Genomic DNA, 6,000 nt, shown 5'->3' with positions numbered 1-6,000 from the left:
CCTCCCCGTCCCACCTCCCCGTACAGCCCCATAGTCACTCACATCCTCCCCTGTCCCACTTCCCCATACAACCCCATAGCCACTCACATCCTCCCTGTCCCACCTCCCCATCCAGCCCCATAATCACTCACATCCTCCCTGTCCCACCTCCCCATCCAGCCCCATAATCACTCACACCCTCCCCGTCCCACCTCCCCGTACAGCCCCATAATCACTCACATCCTCCCTGTCCCACCTCCCAATCCAGCCCCATAACCACTCACACCCTCCCTGTCCCACCTCCCCATACAGCCCCATAGTCACTCACATCCTCCCCTGTCCCAGCTCCCCGTACAGCGCCATAGTCACTCACATCCTCCCCGTCCCACCTCCCCATACAGCCCCATAGTCAATCACATCCTCCCCTGTCCCATCTCCCCATCCAGCCCCATAGTCACTCACATCCTCCCCGTCCCACCTCACCATACAGCCCGATAGCCACTCACATCCTCCCTGTCCCACCTCCCCAATCCGCCCCATAGTCACTCACATCCTCCCCTGTCCCACCTCCCCTTACAGCCCCATAGCCACTCACATCCTCCCTGTCACACCTCCCCATCGAGCCCCATAGTCACTCACATCCTCCCCTGTCCCACCTCCCCAATCCGCCCCATAGTCACTCACATCCTCCCTGTCCCACCTCCCCATCCAGCCCCATAGCCACTCACATCCTCCCTGTCCCACCTCCCCATCGAGCCCCATAGTCACTCACATCCTCCCTGTCCCACCTCCCCAATCCGCCCCATAGTCACTCACATCCTCCCTGTCCCACCTCCCGATCCAGCCCCATAGCCACTCACATCCTCCCTGTCCCACCTCCCCAATCCGCCCCATAGTCACTCACATCCTCCCCTGTCCCACCTCCCCATCCAGCCCCAGTCACTCACATCCTCCCCTGTCCCACCTCCCCTTACAGCCCCATAGCCACTCACATCCTCCCTGTCCCACCTCCCCATCGAGCCCCATAGCCACTCACATCCTCCCTGTCCCACCTCCCCATCGAGCCCCATAGTCACTCACACCCTCCCCGTCCCACCTCCCCGTACAGCCCCATAGCCACTCACATCCTCCCCTGTCCCACTTCCCCATACAACCCCATAGCCACTCACATCCTCCCTGTCCCACCTCCCCATCCAGCCCCATAACCACTCACACCCTCCCCGTCCCACCTCCCCGTACAGCCCCATAATCACTCACATCCTCCCTGTCCCACCTCCCAATCCAGCCCCATAACCACTCACATCCTCCCCTGTCCCACCACCCCATCCAGCCCCATAGCCACTCACATCCTCCCCGTCCCACCTCCCCATCCAGCCCCATAGCCACTCACATCCTCCCCTGTCCCACCTCCCCGTACAGCCCCATAGTCACTCACATCCTCCCCTGTCCCACCACCCCATCCAGCCCCATAGCCACTCACATCCTCCCCGTCCCACCTCCCCATCCCGCCCCATAGCCACTCACATCCTCCCCTGTCCCACCTCCCCATCCAGCCCCATAGCCACTCACATCCTCCCCTGTCCCACCTCCCCATCCCGCCCCATAGCCACTCACATCCTCCCCTGTCCCACCTCCCCATCCAGCCCCATAGCCACTCACATCCTCCCCGTCCCACCTCCCCATCCAGCCCCATAGCCAGTCACATCCTCCATGTCCCACCTCCCCATCCAGCCCCATAGCCACTCACATCCTCCCTGTCCCATCTCCCCATCCAGCCCCATAGTCACTGACATCCTCCCCGTCCCACCTCCCCATCCAGCCCCATAGCCACTCACATCCTCCATGTCCCACCTCCCCATCCAGCCCCATAGTCACTCACATCCTCCCCTGTCCCACCTCCCCATCCAGCCCCATAGACACTCACATCCTCCCTGTCCCACCTCCCCATCCAGCCCCATAGTCACTGACATCCTCCCCGTCCCACCTCCCCATCCAGCCCCATCGTCACTCACATCCTCCCTGTCCCACCTCCCCATCCAGCTCCATAGTTACTCACATCCTCCCCTGTCCCACCTCCCCATCCAGCCCCATAGTCACTCACATCCTCCCCTGTCCCACCTCCCCATCCAGCTCCATAGTTACTCACATCCTCCCCTGTCCCACCTCCCCATACAGCCCCATAGCCACTCACACCCTCCCCTGTCCACCCTCCCCTGTCTCACCTCCCCATCCAGCCCCATAGCCACTCACATCCTCCCTGTCTCGCCTCCCCATCCAGCCCCATAGTCACTCACATCCTCCCTGTCCCACCTCCCCATCCAGCCCCATAGTCACTCACATCCTCCCTGTCCCACCACCCCATTCAGCTCCATAGTCACTCACATCCTCCCTGTCCCACCTCCCCATACAGCCCCATAGCCACTCACATCCTCCCTGTCCCACCACCCCATCCAGCCCCATAGCCACTCACATCCTCCCCTGTCCCACCTCCCCGTACAGCCCCATAGTCAATCACATCCTCCCCGTCCCACCTCCCCGTAAACCCCCATAGTCACTCACATCCTCCCTGTCCCACCTCCCCATCCAGCCCCATAGCCACTCACATCCTCCCTGTCCCACCTCCCCGTACAGCCCCATAGTCACTCACATCCTCCCTGTCCCACCACCCCATCCAGCCCCATAGTCACTCACATCCTCCCCTGTCCCACCTCCCCATACACCCCCATAGTGACTCACATCCACCCTGTCCCACCTCCCCATACACCTCCATAGTCACTCACATCCTCCCTGTCCCACCACCCCTTTCCGCCCCATAGTCACTCACATCCTCCCCTGTCCCACCTCCCCATACAGCCCCATAGCCACTCACATCCTCCCCTGTCCCACCTCCCCGTACAGCCCCATAGCCACTCACATCCTCCCTGTCCCACCTCCCCATCCAGCCCCATAGCCACTCACATCCTCAACTGTCCCACCTCCCCATACAGCCGCATAGTCACTCACATCCTCAACTGTCCCACCTCCCCATACAGCCCCATAGTCACTCACATCCTCCCCTGTCCCACCTCCCCATACAGCCCCATAGCCACTCATACCCTCCCCTGTCCCACCTCCCCATCCAGCCCCATAGCCACTCACATCCTCCCTGTCCCACCTCCCCATCCAGCCCCATAGCCACTCACATCCTCCCTGTCCCACCTCCCCGTACAGCCCCATAGTCACTCACATCCTCCCTGTCCCACCTCCCCATCCAGCCCCATAGTCACTCACATCCTCCCTGTCCCACCACCCCATACACCTCCATAGTCACTCACATCCTCCCCTGTCCCACCTCCCCATCCAGCCCCATAGCCACTCACATCCTCCCTGTCCCACCTCCCCGTACAGCCCCATAGTCACTCACATCCTCCCTGTCCCACCTCCCCATCCAGCCCCATAGTCACTCACATCCTCCCTGTCCCACCACCCCATACACCTCCATAGTCACTCACATCCTCCCTGTCCCACCTCCCCGTACAGCCCCATAGTCACTCACATCCTCCCTGTCCCACCACCCCATACACCTCCATAGTCACTCACATCCTCCCCTGTCTCACCTCCCCATCCAGCCCCATAGCCACTCACATCCTCCCTGTCCCACCTCCCCATCCAGCCCCATAGTCACTCACATCCTCCCTGTCCCACCTCCCCATCCAGCCCCATAGCCACTCACACCCTCCCCTGTCCCACCTCCCCATCCAGCCCCACAGTCACTCACATCCTCCCCTATCCCACCTCCCCATCCAGCCCCATAGCCACTCACATCCTCCCCTGTCCCACCTCCCCGTACAGCCCCATAGCCACTCACACCCTCCCCTGTCCCACCTCCCCGTACAGCCCCATAGCCACTGACACCCTCCCCTGTCCCACATCCCCAAACAGCCCCAGAGTCACTCACACCCTCCCCTGCCCCACCTCCCCATATACCCCCATAGTCACTCACATCCTCCCCTGTCCCACCTTCCCGTACAGCCCCATAGTCACTCACATCCTCCCCTGTCCCTCCTCCCCGTCCAGCCCCATTGTCACTCACATCCTCCCCCAGTCCCACCTCCCCATACAGCCCCATAGTCACTCACATCCTCTCCTGTCCCACATCCCCAAACAGCCCGATAGACACTCACACCCTTTCCTGTCCCACCACCCCATCCCGCCCCATAGCCACTCACATCCTCCCTGTCCCCCCTCCCCGTACAGCCCCATAGTCACTCACATCCTCCCTGTCCCACCACCCCATCCAGCCCCATAGTCACTCACATCCTCCCCTGTCCCACCTCCCCATACACCCCCATAGTGACTCACATTCACCCTGTCCCACCTCCCCATACACCTCCATAGTCACTCACATCCTCCCTGTCCCACCACCCCATACACCTCCATAGTCACTCACATCCTCCCCTGTCCCACCTCCCCGTACAGCCCCATAGCCACTCACATCCTCCCTGTCCCTCCTCCCCATCCCACCTCCCCATCCAGCCCCATAGCCACTCACATCCTCCCTGTCCCACCTCCCCATCCAGCCCCATAGTCACTCACATCCTCCCTGTCGCACCTCCCCATACAGCCCCATAGTCACTCACATCCTCCCTGTCCCACCTCCCCGTACACCCCCATAGTCACTCACATCCTCCATGTCCCACCTCCCCATCCCGCCCCAGAGTCACTCACATCCTCCCTGTCCCACCTCCCCGTACAGCCCCATAGTCACTCACATCCTCCCCTGTCCCACCTCCCTGCACAGCCCCATAGTCACTCACATCCTCTCCTGTCCCACCTCCCCATCCAGCCCCATAGTCACTCACATCCTCCCCTGTCCCACCTCCCCATCCAGCCCCATAGTCACTCACATCCTCCCCTGTCCCACCTCCCCATCCAGCCCCATAATCACTCACATCCTCCCCGTCCCACCTCCCCGTACAGCCCCATAGCCACTCACATCCTCCCATGTCCCACCTCCCCGTCCAGCCCCATAGCCACTCACATCCTCCCCTGTCCCACCTCCCCATACAGCCCCATAGTCACTCACATCCTCCCATGTCCCACCTCCCCATACACCTCCATAGTCACTCACATCCTTCCTGTCCCACCTCCCCATCCAGCCCCATGGTCACTCACATCCTCCCCTGTCCCACCTCCCCGTACAGCCCCATAGTCACTCACATCCTCCCTGCCCCACCTCCCCATTCCACCCCAAAATCACTCACATCCTCCCTGTCCCACCTCCCCATCCAGCCCCAGAACCACTCACATCCACCCCTGTCCCACCTCGCCAAACAGCCCGATAGTCACTCACATCCTCCCCTATCCCACCACCCCATCCAGCCCCATAGCCACTCATATCCTCCCCTGTCCCACCACCCCATCCCGCCCCATAGCCACTCAGATCCTCCATGTCCCACCTCCCCGTACACCTCCATAGTCACTCACATCCTCCCCTGTTCCACCTCCCCATACACCTCCATAGTCACTCACATCCTCCCCTGTCCCACCTCCCCATTCAGCCCCATAGTCACTCACATCCTCCCCTGTCCCACCTCCCCATCCAGCCCCATAGTCACTCACATCCTCCCCTGTCCCACCTCCCCATACAGCCCCATAGTCCCTCACATCCTCCCTGTCCCACCTCCCCATCCAGCCCCATAGTCACTCACATCCTCCCCTGTCCCACCTCTCCATGCAGCCCCATAGTCACTCACACACTCCCCTGTCCCTCCTCCCCATCCAGCCCCATAGTCACTCACATCCTCCCCTGTCCCACCTCCCCGTACAGCCCCATAGTCACTCACATCCTCCCCTGTCCCACCTCCCCGTACAGCCCCATAGTCACTCACATCCTCCGTGTCCCACCTCCCCGTACAGCCCCATAGCCACTCACATCTTCCCCTGTCCCACCTCCCCATCCAGCCCCATAGTCACTCACATCCTCCCCTGTCCCACCTCCCAGTCCAGCCCCATAGTCACTCACATCCTCCCTGTCCCACC

Source organism: Scyliorhinus torazame, chromosome 5, assembly GCF_047496885.1.
Source record: "Scyliorhinus torazame isolate Kashiwa2021f chromosome 5, sScyTor2.1, whole genome shotgun sequence".
NCBI classification, from domain to species: Eukaryota; Metazoa; Chordata; class Chondrichthyes; order Carcharhiniformes; family Scyliorhinidae; genus Scyliorhinus; species Scyliorhinus torazame.
The sequence above is the reverse complement of the archived record's forward strand: the minus strand, read 5'-3'. Positions refer to the sequence as shown.